The 13,646-nt window shown below is 43.1% G+C and overlaps 1 protein-coding gene and 1 long non-coding RNA gene across 4 annotated transcripts in view; both read right to left on the bottom strand.

Annotated features, from left to right (window-relative positions):
- The window catches only part of STON2 (stonin 2), a 74,429-nt gene that overhangs the window by 27,311 nt on the left and 33,472 nt on the right, over window positions 1–13,646 (bottom strand). The gene's annotated exons all lie outside the window — the stretch shown is intronic.
- LOC108445382 lies at window positions 7–3,379 on the bottom strand. The gene is made up of 3 exons (XR_001860202.1): window positions 3,292–3,379; window positions 1,958–2,110; window positions 7–998 (listed from the first exon to the last, which is right to left on the bottom strand). It is a non-coding gene; the product is annotated as an uncharacterized LOC108445382 (long non-coding RNA).

Genomic DNA, 13,646 nt, shown 5'->3' on the forward strand with positions numbered 1-13,646 from the left:
GGCTTGCACGGACAAGCCTGGGCGCTAATTACGGAATTTGAACTAGATCGAAATAACATGCACCAAACACGTTAAAAGCATTGCGTGCCGGGAACTGGCATCCTTCGGGGTCCACCAGAAATAGTGGGGAAACCACGGGAGGTCCCTGGCTATAGTCATTTCACAGGAAACTCTGGCTGATCAAGGATGTTGAGTGGAAGGTTTGCAACTTTAACATAAAGCAAGGACTTATTCTATGTATTTTATCTCCTTCTCCAGCACAGCATTCTACGTAGGGAACCATTAGAAAGTCGTTCAATGGAAGTGACAACACTTTCCCAACACAAAGAATAAATACACACATCACTGGTAGCATTATCCTCTGTAAACACAGGGTAGAGTTTAACAGGAGGGCAGCTACTGGAATCCTATATGCTTTCACCAACTTTTGGCTCTCAGCATTGAGTCTCTGTATATACATGTAGCTCTAGAGTATGGAGACTTTAATAACCCACACCTGAGTCTCACTGTCCAAACTGAAAAGTTCTGGTTGCTTTTGTGATAGGCAAGGCTTTTTTCTCAATGGTCTTTGATGGAAAAAGAAAAAAGATCAATTATTATCTTCTTATTTCTCTTCACACCTTCTTATTTCCCTTCTTATTCACTGTAATGCTTGGGTACAGAAATTGAGGAAACAACGTCAAGCAGACAAAGCAATTCCCTTTTAAGCCAAGAGCAGCTTTACTTTTGAGTTGGTTGGAAGAACAAGGATCCTGCCTGCAGCAGCTGTCCACTCCAACAATTTGTAAACTGTAAGTTTATATAAGTACACCAAAGTCTGAGTGTTCTTCATTGTCTTTTTGGCCTGCAAAGCAGGCTGAAAATTTCTTGAGAAGAGGAGCACTCATGAGAATATATTAACTTCAGGTCAGGACAGAGAGACTCCTGGATCAGCATTCCTGACAACATTTCAGCGATTCTCTGTTGGTCCCAGCTGGAACCTGTACATGCTGAGGCAGCTGCAAAACAGACAATAAGCTCAAGTGAACAGCTTCCAGCTTTGGTAGAGCTCTGGAGTTCAGCTTAAATTTAGGAAGGAGAAAGTTCAGGTTGATTCTTTTCATTTACATTACTTCATTCATTTCCAAACAACGGACCACCTGGAAAGGGGGTATCGCCCTGCCTACCCCTGGATGGCCAGATGCCAAGCAGATTTCACTGCTGAGTGAATATATTCCTCAGATGTCTGCACTTGCACGATGCACCAGATAAAAGATATGTAAAGCAGAACTCCTGTATCCTGCAAGCAGTGATTTTGCTGAAGTGGCAAAAGGGAACCTTTCTTGCTACATTGAGCCAGTAGGAGACACTTTTAGATGGAAATAATTTTGTACACCTCATTTACTGTTGACTGTAAAGGTGTTTTACCATAAATGGTATGTTCAGTAGTATGTACTTAGGGATAATGAGGCATTTCACTCAGGTAAGGAGTGTCAGAGGGAAGAATACAACATTATGGGATGGATGGCACCTTTGGAAGCAGTGATTCTGGAAAAGATTTGGATGATTATCACCTCTGATGTGATCTGGAGATTAAAGGAACCAATGTAATATTAGTATTTAGGAAGAGAAACATGAAGGAGAAGGAAAATAATTTCACTTGTGTATGTAGTATGGGTCTGATTCCTGGTGGAACCTGATGTTTTGTCCAGAATTCAGGAACACAGAAAAACTGAGGACTGTTCAGAAAAGATTCACAGCAATATGAAGGAATAAAAACTCTACCACACAGCAAAAGACAAAAGCTCAACCTATTTAATCGGCTCTGCGCGAGATTCAGGAACAACCAGTCTGTAAGCACCTACACAGAAAATTATAAAAGAAAAATTGCTGTGATCTAATAAATGATTTGTGGTAGTTGGAAGGCAACATGGAGAAACTGAGATTAAAAACCATGCAGAGGCAATTAACCACTGACCTGATTTATGAAAAACTCTGCTCAGTGAAGTCACAGGAGTGCTTTAGGCAGGTGAGATTATTCTAGTTCTCACAGGAATAAGTCAGGGTTGTGCTATGGTTTGTGATATGCAGAAGCTCCAGCTATCACTTTAAAGCTTTTTGAACTTTTAATCTGCATGGGAAAAAATATAGCAATGGTTATTTAAGCACCTCCATCTCACTCCCCTGTTGTGTGATGAATTTCAAAACAGCTGAATGAATTTTAGTGCTGCTCCCTCACAGAAAAATATTAATAAAACTAAATTAGGTGTTGATATCAATTTGAGCATCTTGGAACTGGCTGTAAAAAATGAAAAATTCAAGTTACAAAGAAAGCCAGACTGATACTCAGGTCAAATATAAACGTGTCTGCAAGGATGTCCTCACACAACCTGCTCTCAAAGTACTCAGACATACATGATCCTACACATATTGACATTGCAGTACCAAATGATGTTGAAAATAACAGAGGAAATAAATTTTTTTCCATCAGATTATCCTTTCTTATAGAGCACAACTTAGCTGAATTTTGCTTTTTTGCACTTCAAAACTCGGTTCCCAATGTACACTTTCGTGTAAATCCAGCTGCTTATTCCTGCATACACAAGGGCAACGCACTGCTTTGTGCTTTCAACAAATACCGAGGCACTCAAGTCCCCTAACAAAGCAGCCTTGACGAATCTGAATTGCTCACTCACCCACTGAAATTCTATACAGAGCAGCTCAGAGCTGTTAATCTCACAGCAAAACCTGCTTCCAAACCTTCCCTTTCTTGAACACCTCAGCGGGCACAGACACAGATTTCCATTATCCTTTCAGCAATATTTGGAGAAGATTAATATAGCTCTTTTCGTATGTTTCGTTTTATCTTCTACTACAGAGAAACAGCCAACTTTTCCTCCGCCTGATCAGAGGAGAAATAACCTCCCACGAAAGTTCACGAACCAAAGCACCCTCCTCCCCCACATCCTCCTCAGCTCTACAACACGGCGCGTTCGTACCAGTGCAGTGGGCGCTATGAATAAAGCACAGGAGGACATCAAATGCCGATTTAGGTGCAAACATACAACTTACAATTCCCTTTTTAATCACTTGTTCTGAGGGGACGAAACGTCTACTCTCTGCCTCATCCTACCAGTAGCGCTCACAGCATCAAACTCTGCCTGTAAATAAAACTTTCCTAAGTCAATGATATCGTGTTGGAGGTTCCCTTGGACTTCATGTGTTGGAGATGTTTCTCCCAATCTCCTCTCTCTGTAGTATCAGCCATCCCTCCGCCTGCCCAGGCGCGCACCTGCCCCGCTGCTGCAGTACCTTGCTTCTGAAAGAAGTTTATGCGCTCCTCCTCCTCCCACCGATGCAAAAAAACCCTACCCCCAGGCGGCCGAGATGAACGGGTTCTGTCCTGGCTGCGCTCACCCGGGGGTCAGGTCCCTCCCATTCGGCGCTCGGCGGGGCTGGCTGGCCCCCGATCGTGCCCGGCTGGCCCCCGGTCGTGCCCGGCTGGCCCCCGGTCGTGCCCGTAAAAGTTGTGGGCAGATCTGGCACACCCAGGCAAGCAAGCAGGAGGTGGGAGATGGACAGACAGGCAGGGAGCAGCCGGCGAAACGGGAGCGGAACTTCGGCGAACAAAACCCCCAAAGTTTTGGGTTTTCTTCCTCCGTAAAAAAGAGCTGCATTTTTTTCGGCGAAACTAAACCAAACTGCCAAACATTTCAGCTGATCACCTCGCAGAAATGCAGCAAGCTGCTCCCCGTGTAGCAGCGGAACCACGGTGTCCCGTTAACTCTTCAGTCACCAACTGCTTTAGGATTGGGATTTCCTCTTGTCCTCTCAAGTGAACTGTTTTGGATTTACTCCAGGCTGGGTAAATATAGAGATAACTTTTAAATGCAAAGCACATACCACATTTTAAAGAACTCAGTCAATCAGCCAGTCATTTCTAATCTCCTCGGAAACATTTTCCTATGTTTCTCATTCACAGACATGAGTCTCTCTCAAACCAAAGGACAGAAATTCGAGCGTGGTTTCCGATCATTGGAAGGATACGAGATTCCAGTGCAGTCTTACAGATGGAAAATGAAAGGAATAAAGCACCTGTTTTTAAACACCAAGCAAGACAAATTTATGACAGCAATAACAGGATATGTCTATTTCTGATAGCAGGAATTAGACTTAATGATCCAGGAAGTTCTTGCCGGTTCTTGCCATAAAAAGAGGGAGAAGGAGACCCAACTTACCTACCAAACAGCCAGCTCCACCAACACAGAGTGTGCCACTTGCCAAATACACCTCTAGGTATTTCCAAATGTCCTGCTTCAGCCTGTATTGTTTTCTTTCCTTGCCCTCACCTCTGCCCCTTACTAGAGGGATATGTTTGTGTTGATAGGCAAGGAGTCAGAATGGTGGTTAGTGGTTAAATGTCTTTCCTCAGAAAAAAACAAAACAACCAGTAAATTAGGAATGGCCACATGCTGTCCTTACTTGTGCCAGCCTCTCTGTCTAGGCCTTTGCAAATTTGAGCCTGTACTAGTCATCTGAAATTAGATAATTAATGGCAGAGCCGAACATTTGTTTTGTAATCGCCCCCCAGTCTGCCAACCGTGAAGCTGTCCTTTATGCAACACTGCCATGCCTCACTTCCCTCCCACACCTTGTTGTAACAACTGCATGTAGCAGACAGGGCGTTCTCTATCAGTGCAGGAAAAAGCTTCTTTCACAGAGGCTAAAAATTCCCAGGCTTATAGCAAGTTGAGGCTAAAGCAGAACGAGATGGAGAAAATAGCCCAAGGACAAACTGCTTGAACAAAAACTTTTAAAGGTGTGGGCTTAAACAAACATGCTGGCTGGAAAGGATGAAAACTGAGAGCTGCTCTTGTGACTTTCCAGGTGAACAGGGTTCCTTTTCTCATTTTATCCTTCCTCTTAGCCAAGGGAAAACTCTATGTAGATAATTTTGTTTGCTGTTCTGTCTGTTGCCTCAATCTTTTTGTGTGGCACAGTAATGTAAGATGAGCAGGGAGATGAAGAAAAAAGTCTTTTGTTTCTTGTTCCCAATTAGGGTCCATAATTAATCTGGCCACGACGACAGAGCACTGCATGGGGTGCAGGGATGCATAGACATACTGAAGCAAGCTTGTTTCTCAGGAAACAGCTTTTTCCTCACGAGGTGGTAGTCCCTTGACCTTTTGTCTAATACAAAAAAAATCTTTTAAAATGTGCACATTAATTAACTCAAATTATGGATGGAATCAGATTTGTGGGGAAAGAAATAAAATCTGCTTTCCAAAAAATACATGCACTATAGAGCTGTTATTATCTCTAAGCTGAATGTCTCAAAAACTCTCAAAAGTCTTTGTGAAAAATGTAAAGGATAAACTCATTCCAAAATGCCTGTTAAGCTGGTAACTTGGCCTCTGCTTGGCTGTGGGAAACTTAAGTTCAGCTCTGTTCTTCTTTACACAAGAGCTCAACCAGAGTTTCATGTCTCTCATCTTAGAGAAGGATCCTACCCACCCTGCTATTGCCAGTTTGGGTCCAGTCTGTCAAAACCCCACCTTGGACCTTGATGGAAGCTCAGTCAAAATCCAGTGTGGTCACAATACCTTTCCAACAACCCCTACAGAAAAACTAAAACCAGCTGATAAATATTGTGTGTCTAATTCACCACTTCCAAGACTGTCCCTTGGATGTTTGACACCTCTCTGGCAGATAGTGTTGTACATAGCTAACCAAAGGACCTTTTACTGCTGGGGCCTGTTTGGCAGCCTAATGGATCATTGCAGAGCAAATTGCTGGGGAGTCTCTAAATTCTGGGGACCTCTCTAAATGAGCAGGTCTAATTTTCATCACACGTCACATTCATATTTCTTTTATTCCTATTAATCCTTACAAAATATGAAAGCTGTATGAAAGTCTGTTTCAACTCTTTCCTGAGGCATTTGAAGCATAGATAACAGATAAGGACTTGCTCTTGAGCAGTATCTTGTCACTGCTGGCCTGTATTCATCCTGCAGACATTGAGAAAGACAGAAGGAACCAAGACCAGGCTGAACACAATCCTCGGTCAGCAGCCTTTGGCTTGTGTTTATCATTTATCTTGCAACCATTGAGTTCTGGTCAGTTGCTATTCCAGGATCCTTTTCTTGGGAGGAAAAGATGGCAAAATTAAAGCTCAGTAGTTCAGAATGGGTTTCTGAAGTATCATCCTGGCAGGACAAGATTGTTTAGGCCAGGATATAATCAAAGCAAAAATAACCACATAGAGAATGAAAGGCATCAAAATGCATAAGGAGAAAAGATTAACTGAAAGGCAGATACTCCTCAGCTATATAACACATGGCATAATCCAGGCACTAGTCAGAGCTAAATACAGCTTCTCATGACTGAAAATATGAAGAGCCAAACCCACTGATACCTGGGAAATCTATGAGACATGGTCTCCGACGAGTTTCTGCTTGTTACATATTTCCACATGCCTGAAGCAGCATTTTGCCAATAAGCTTTTAAGGTCTGTGAGAAGAAAACTGTGTAGAGAAGTTCAAAGGTCACAGTCCACTGTCCCACTGGTCCAGTTCTCGTGCTGAGAACTCTCAGATGCCTCCTTCACCCCTAAGGGTGTTCTAACCATGCCTGCCATTTAAATCCATTTGAAATGGATCCCTTCAGATGCATCCCCTATCAGAAGTGACCAAGCCCTTCTCTGACTTCGAGCTGGAGGCAGGAGCTCTGTGCCCCAAAGACAAGGCTGGTTCAGAAGTGTCTGAGAATGCTGTTTTCCTCACATCCTGGTTGGATTCCAGCTAACAGAAAACATTTCTCCTGCTGCTGCGAAGTAATCTGTGCTGTGGGCTGAGGAGACCAGGATCTGTGTGCATAGAGAGGGATGGATGGGGTGGGTAAGGAAGCCAGGGGGAATGCAGGGCACTCTTAAGACCTGTCTGACTGAAGAGACACTTTTTGGGTTGGTCTGATGTTCACCCATCCCTTCCAACAAAAATAAACAACTGAGATTTTTGTTTGTCCTGCAAGAATTTACAAATAAGAGTATATATACATGCACACCCACACATATATAGAAATATAGATAATTATATGCATAGACAGAGAGAGCACCCTGGTTCACCTGCTGACCCTTGGGTTGGTCACCTGCTGCATTCTTCCACTGCCTTGTGACTTTCAGGCACAGAAGAGAGAAAGGCTTCAGCCAGTGCCTGAGGCAAGAAATCTGAAATCCTGGCTATAATGAGTGGAAATCCTACCACTTCTCCAGTGCAGTAACACTGAAGAGAACAGAGACCTAATCTGAAGAAGCAGCAAAACCAGTGCCAAAGTAAATGCATGATCCTCAGGATTTATGAGGGGGAAATACAGCTTAAAACTCTGGCCTTTCATTCTTCTGGAGCAAAGCAAACTCTGACATGCTCAAGGAGTTATGTATTTGTGAAACAGCTCCTAAGCCTTTAATAACTATTACAAAAAGCTGTCTCCTTTATTTGTATTATTTATAATAACTTTATCTTCAAGTGGAAGGTGATTTTTAATGAAAGGCTCGTGTATTCTGCCATGTTACACAAAAGTCACATCTACTGTAACTTACTCCTGGTTGAAAAAAGAGGTGCTAAACATCTGGACCACAGTGTTTCGAAGCTGAGAAAAGCCTCAGTCACCTTAATGACAGACATATTGCATAAGTCAGTTTCTTTACACCAATTTAGAGGAAATTTTGTCCAGTTACTTCTCCTATTAGATTGCCAGCATGGACAGTACAGAATGACTATGCTAACTGGGTCTAACCAGCTTTATCCTCATCTGCCACTCATTTCCATGGGATTGGAGTTACATGGTTAAAATCCCATTCTACTGAATCACTTGAGGAATGCTCTGAGTGACTTACCTCAGGACCAGTAGTTACAGCAAGGGACAGCATGACTCTACCTTGGCCAAAGGGATGAGTTCCAGAGCTACTAATTGTGTTAGGAACGTGAGAAGCCAAACAAAGGCTTTTCACATCTGAGGCATCACGGTTGATTTGTCCAGGTCATGGTCTGAATGGCTGATGGAGACAAATTCTCCAGCCCAGCAACATGCAGTTTAATGAAGACTTGTTCAGTCAGCCTTATTGGCAAGGAATTTTGCAGTGTCTAAGGAGGAGGGGTTGTTATGCTTTCAATAGGACACAAAGGGTGCTAATTTCTAATCTCTGCTCCATTCTTTAAAATTCATAGCCAAATTATAAAGTATGAGAAGCTGAGGGGAAAAAAACCCATGCAGTTGATAAAGGCAGCCTTTGTATTCAAATTTCTGTGGGAGAAAACACAGAGTAGAAAATTATGTTGGAGGATCTTCACTGTTCCCACCATTTTACCTCATCACAGGAATTAAAAATTACTTTGTCCTTATAGTCCTGTCATTCATCACAGAAGACAGAGAGCACAAAACATGCCACAGCCATAGTTCATTGCCTTAGTGATTCTAGCAGTTATTTTTTAACAGCAGTTGTATTTTCACCATTTTTACCATTTGTTCACTGTTTTGTACAAGTGTTGACTTGAAAATTACTTTAAAGTAAACTGTACTGGCAGATGCAGCATACAACTTGGAGATCATTTCTGTATATTCACCATAGTGTTTTCCTCTTTCTAAACATCTCCCCTTTTGGTTGTACACAGTCAATGTGGAAACGGACTTTATTAAACACATTGCAAAGCCAGCTCCACTTATAATGAAAAAAATACAAAATATTGCATTTGCCAAACAGAACTGTGATATTTTGTGTTGAAGGCATTTGAAACAAAAAACTAAAGGAATATATAGGGACTGTTAAGTTCTTAAACTTTTCAGGAAAGACAGTGAGGAATATTTACTTCCCGATGATTACTAAGCAAGTAGATTAAAAATGGCACAAGAACATATTTTACACTTTCATTTCAGGTAGGTGACAGGCTTGGTGTGACTCTAGCAAATTTGGCTGTATTATATGTCTTTCTAGACTATTGCATGGGACTCTAGGTGGTTATGATGTTAAGCATAGAGACCAGTTGCCTCCAAAACTTGTTTATCAACTTGAGTGGCATTTTCCCAATTTATGCTAATTTAAGTGAGGACTAGCATCATAATGTTGGAATATAGAAAATAAAGATTTTTTTTTTTTGAGGGGTGGAGGAATGATTTAATGAAGTTTGAAAAATGAAACTATCCACAACATTTTCATCCATAAAATAGAGTTTTAAAGATAATACACTTTTTTTTATGCAATGGTAGAAATCTAGGTATAAGAGTCAAACTCCTACCATACAAAATAGAAAATGTCTAGGGAAATATTGCAGCTTCAGATTCCTGTAAGGTGCAAAAATTATCATCACTGATGAAATTTAAATGAGACTGCAGGGCACCCCAGAAGAGCATTAGCTACTGCTAGAATTGGTACGTGTTTTCTCAAAGATTACCATTACTTCATTACTTTGCAACAGTGCTACTTCAATTATCCAGTCAATAAAGAGAAATTTAAGTTCTGAAGTAGATTATGAAGAAATTCTTCTGCATGCAGAAGGGCCTTCTGCTAAGTAAAGGGGAATGACAGTCCCTTTACCCATTTTCCCTTCCCTGCCAGAAGGGAATGCAGGATGCAGCAGGTCACCCACTAGAAACAAGGTGATGTCACTGGCATCAAAGCTTTTAATAATTTATTTTAAATTGGAAAGAAATAGAAGTAGAGCAGCACCCATAAGAGAAAATATGGGCAGGAAGTGAGAAAATCTAAGGTGAAGGAAGGGAAAAGGGACCATGTGGGTTAAAGAGCATTTCTTAGCATACTGGCAGTTGGGAGGCTCAAGAGCCACCTTGAAACTTTCCTGTAAAGCAGGAGATGGGCTGGAGCATGGGGATTAAAGCTGTTGACTAAGAAATAATTCAAATGCAGAAAAAGTATAGGCTAGCCATCCATCCTTTTATTTTCTTCCCCCTTACTTCTTTCCTGGAGAAAGATACCGGGAGGCACATGAGCTGGGTTTCAGGTCTAGCAGGAGAAGCCTCCTGGGTCCTGCTCCCATGCTGTTCGATTTGAGAATGATCCAGGAATTAACAGGTTAACATCAAGTGCCTTTGCTCACTGAAGAGTGACTCTTTTCCCTGGCATCTGATGAGGGATGTGTTGATTTCTACTGACCTGCTTTTCTTTTTATCCAGCAGACAAGGAGCTACTGGCTCTGGCAAAACCCTTCTCCTTTCACACCTGTTTGCTCCATTAGTTCAGTTTTGGGTTGTTCAGACATGTGAGACAAACTGGTTTTATTCTGTGGATGCAGCTGGACTGTCAATCTCAGCAGAGCACAGCTCACCCTTTTTCCCCAGCAGTCCCCCAGCCTCTGCCAGACCTGTAGCAGCTTTGCAGAGGGACAGAGGACAGGGCTGAAGCCTCAGTCACCACTCTTTAACATATGAGTCTCTAGGCAACTGAATCACCTGGTGAAAATAGATCACACTCAAAACACCTGCTCTGCATTTCCTTAACTCCCTTGCCCTCTCAATAGCCCCCCACTACCAAGAGCATCACTGTCATGGGAACCCTCATGTACATTGCCTCTGACTGCTCTGAGATGCCATCTGGTGTTGATGCCTTATCTGCTGGAGAACTGACCTCTCTTAGCTAAGCTGCCTTGACCTTTATGGGAGATCAGTTCATCTGATGCTGTCCATCTCTGGACACATACATGACTAATCAGGAAATCAGCTGCTCTTTGAGATGTTTTAACTGTGCTGTGACACATAGGCTGGTCCCTGCAAGCCCGGGACACAGAACAGCCAAAGGAACTGAAGCTGTCCTGTAATTTCAAACCAAGCAGAGATCAAAAGCATACCTGCAGAGTTTGATCACATTGTGGGGAAGCTCTCATAACACTTGTTATATCTCAAGAATTTGCAGTGGCATTGATTTTAGCAGAGATGTATGGTCTTAGCAGAGCCCTGAGTACATACTCACGTTGTTAATCTGTGTCACTGTGTCTTCACTGCCTTTGCAGCCATGCTAAATCAAGGAAAACTGCTCATGCATGATACAATCTGTATTTATCTTAAGGCCAGATTTACCCTGAAGGCCTGGGGCCATCAGCAAGGGCTGGTCTGTGTGCTCAACAATAAGTACACAGCTCTGCTAAAACCCCTTCAGCTAAGCATGTTTTCACAGACAGCCTTTAAAGCAGTGCAGTTTGGTGGCTTTACCAAGAAGAGTATAATCTACTCACTGAGACGAAGATGCAGAATGAAGACTGTGCAGTCCAATTACAGCATTTGCCAAAGAGACACACCAACACTCAAAGAAGGGGAACAATGCACATGCAACTGCATCAACAGAGCGAAATGCCTTTGTGTCTCTCCCTCCTTGGTGATGAAGAACTCAGAAGATTTGCAGGGAATCCTGCAGGTCTCCCAGGATACACCATAGTTCGCACTAATAATGTGTTGCTGGAGGCAACCAAGCCTGAACAAGCAAATCAGTCCGGGGGAGGAGGAGTGGTGGGTTCATGAAAGCAAAGCCTCCACGAAAGCCCCCTTTACTTCTTTTAAGTAAACTTTCCCACCCAGATCCTAGTTCTGGCTGGCTGGTGAAGGGCCTGCTGCAGACGAGGTGCAGTGAAGTGCCCTGGGCCAACCTCGTGTCCCACTTGTGGAGCCGACTGCCTGTGCTGGAGGCAGTGTTGTGCAGCCCTGAGGCACAGGAAGCGATGAAGCTGGAGCTGTGGCTGGCGTGACAAATGCATTAACACCCTCCAGTTTTCTGCTCTGCCGGGTGCACCATGTGCCTCTCTGTACACTCTGTGCTGGCATGTGCTCCCTTTCCATCCCAGCCCCTCTTGAAGACTCATGCCTACCACAAAGCATACAAATGCATGTGTAGTGGAGGCAGGACATAGCAAGCACAAACACACAGAAATCCTTATGCTTTCTGCACCAGATGAACATTTCTGTTGGGCTCCTCAGGAAGAGGTCCAAATTTTGGTGAAGAGAATCAAGAACATTCTTGGTACTTATGCAAGAACATGAATTTATTTCGCTTCATTCAAAACTGACACTCTTCTTACCACATATTTCTTTGTAAGAACGTGCATATCTCACCACCACACTCACCATTATGCAACCAAAATTTTTTCAGAAAAAGAGGATTAATTTTTAATTCTAGATTTACCTTTCTGCATATGGAAATTGGCCTAAAGCTTGGCAGCTGCCTGAGCTAGGTACATATTCTTTCTGTACAGAGTTGCACAGATTATTTTAACTAGTGTCAGATGGCTGCACTTAATGCCAGTATGGCATATACCCCAGCTTTTTAAAAGACTCACAGATCCACCAGATCAGTCTGAACACAGAGTCACAGCTACCCTGCTCCCTCTGACCATGTCAGTGTTGTTGTGAAGAGTCATTTATTCCCTTCACGTTGCCAAAACCCAGAGTTTTAAAGATGCCTGTTCTGAGTGCCAGTATGCATGTTTGTGTCTACATATATAAAGGCAGCTAAAAGCAAGATGAAAAAGGTACCCAGTGGTACTAGACTGCCAGCTGTGGCAGATTCCTAGTTGCCCTGTGCCAGGGATAGAGATTGGTTGCTCTGCCTCCAGCAACTGATTCTTACCTGCTGCAGCCCTCTGGTCCTCGGCCCTGTCCTGCCAAGGGTGCGTGAGGTTCTCCTGCAAACAGCAGTTCCCACACCCTAAACAGCACCAGGACCAGAGAGCCTCCGCCTCCTGCTCTTCTCCTTGACTTCATAGTCTTGCTTCTTCCCTGCAGCAGAAACAGACCTTGGTCCCAGCTCCTCTCCTGCTCCCACCCTCCGCTATGAGGAGCCAAGCATGGGAGGCTGTGGAGACAGGTCCTGTGTTCTTGGGCGTGGTGAAGCAAAAGGCAGTAAGAAAGGGAAGAGCAGTGGAGGAAGAGTGAAAAGGGACTACTGACCACACCCACAGCTCCCTGGCACATCACGCCCCTCATCCCCATGGAGCCCTGCTTCCCACCATTGGATGCCCCTGCCCAGCTCCTCTCCACACATTCCTCATGTGACCAGAGCATTCAGGTTGTGGAAATATGGTTGTGCCACTGCACTAATATAAGTGCTGAAGAGTTATTTCTTCCCTTCACTGCCACAAATTAGTTATCATGCACGCAACTAATCAGAACATGAATCCAACACAAAAGGACCTTGCCCTAATCTTTGATTTTTCAAAGCAGCTTTAACTTCATCCCTGGTCCAACATTTAAGACACCAAAATGAGAAGTATTTTTGTTTGTTACAGATATTACTTATTTTACCAGTCTCACTGTTCTGCCCTACAACTAAAACTCTTATTTAAGATAAAAGGTAAATGAAGCCAACACAGGACCAGTTGACCTGGAAAGCTGAGTCTCAACGGGCCCTACCTTTCTCAGAAATAATCTTCAGTGGTAATGGTACATACTGGAGCAAAACCAAACCAATATATGCACGTATAAAGAACAAGGAAGTGGGGATATGGTGATAATTAAGCATTAACACATGTAGACATTGTGCCAAAGCTAATGAATATTTTGTCCTGGCTCTTTAATAAGAATAGTGATGCAGAGCAAAGTGATAAGGTCCCAGGAGCCAGGCTAGATAACCAAAAGGAGGGAGTGGAAATGTAAATTACCATTAATGAGGT

The sequence above is a fragment of the Corvus brachyrhynchos genome, unplaced genomic scaffold (genome assembly GCF_000691975.1).
Source record: "Corvus brachyrhynchos isolate BGI_N302 unplaced genomic scaffold, ASM69197v1 scaffold1, whole genome shotgun sequence".
In the NCBI taxonomy this organism is placed as follows: Eukaryota; Metazoa; Chordata; class Aves; order Passeriformes; family Corvidae; genus Corvus; species Corvus brachyrhynchos.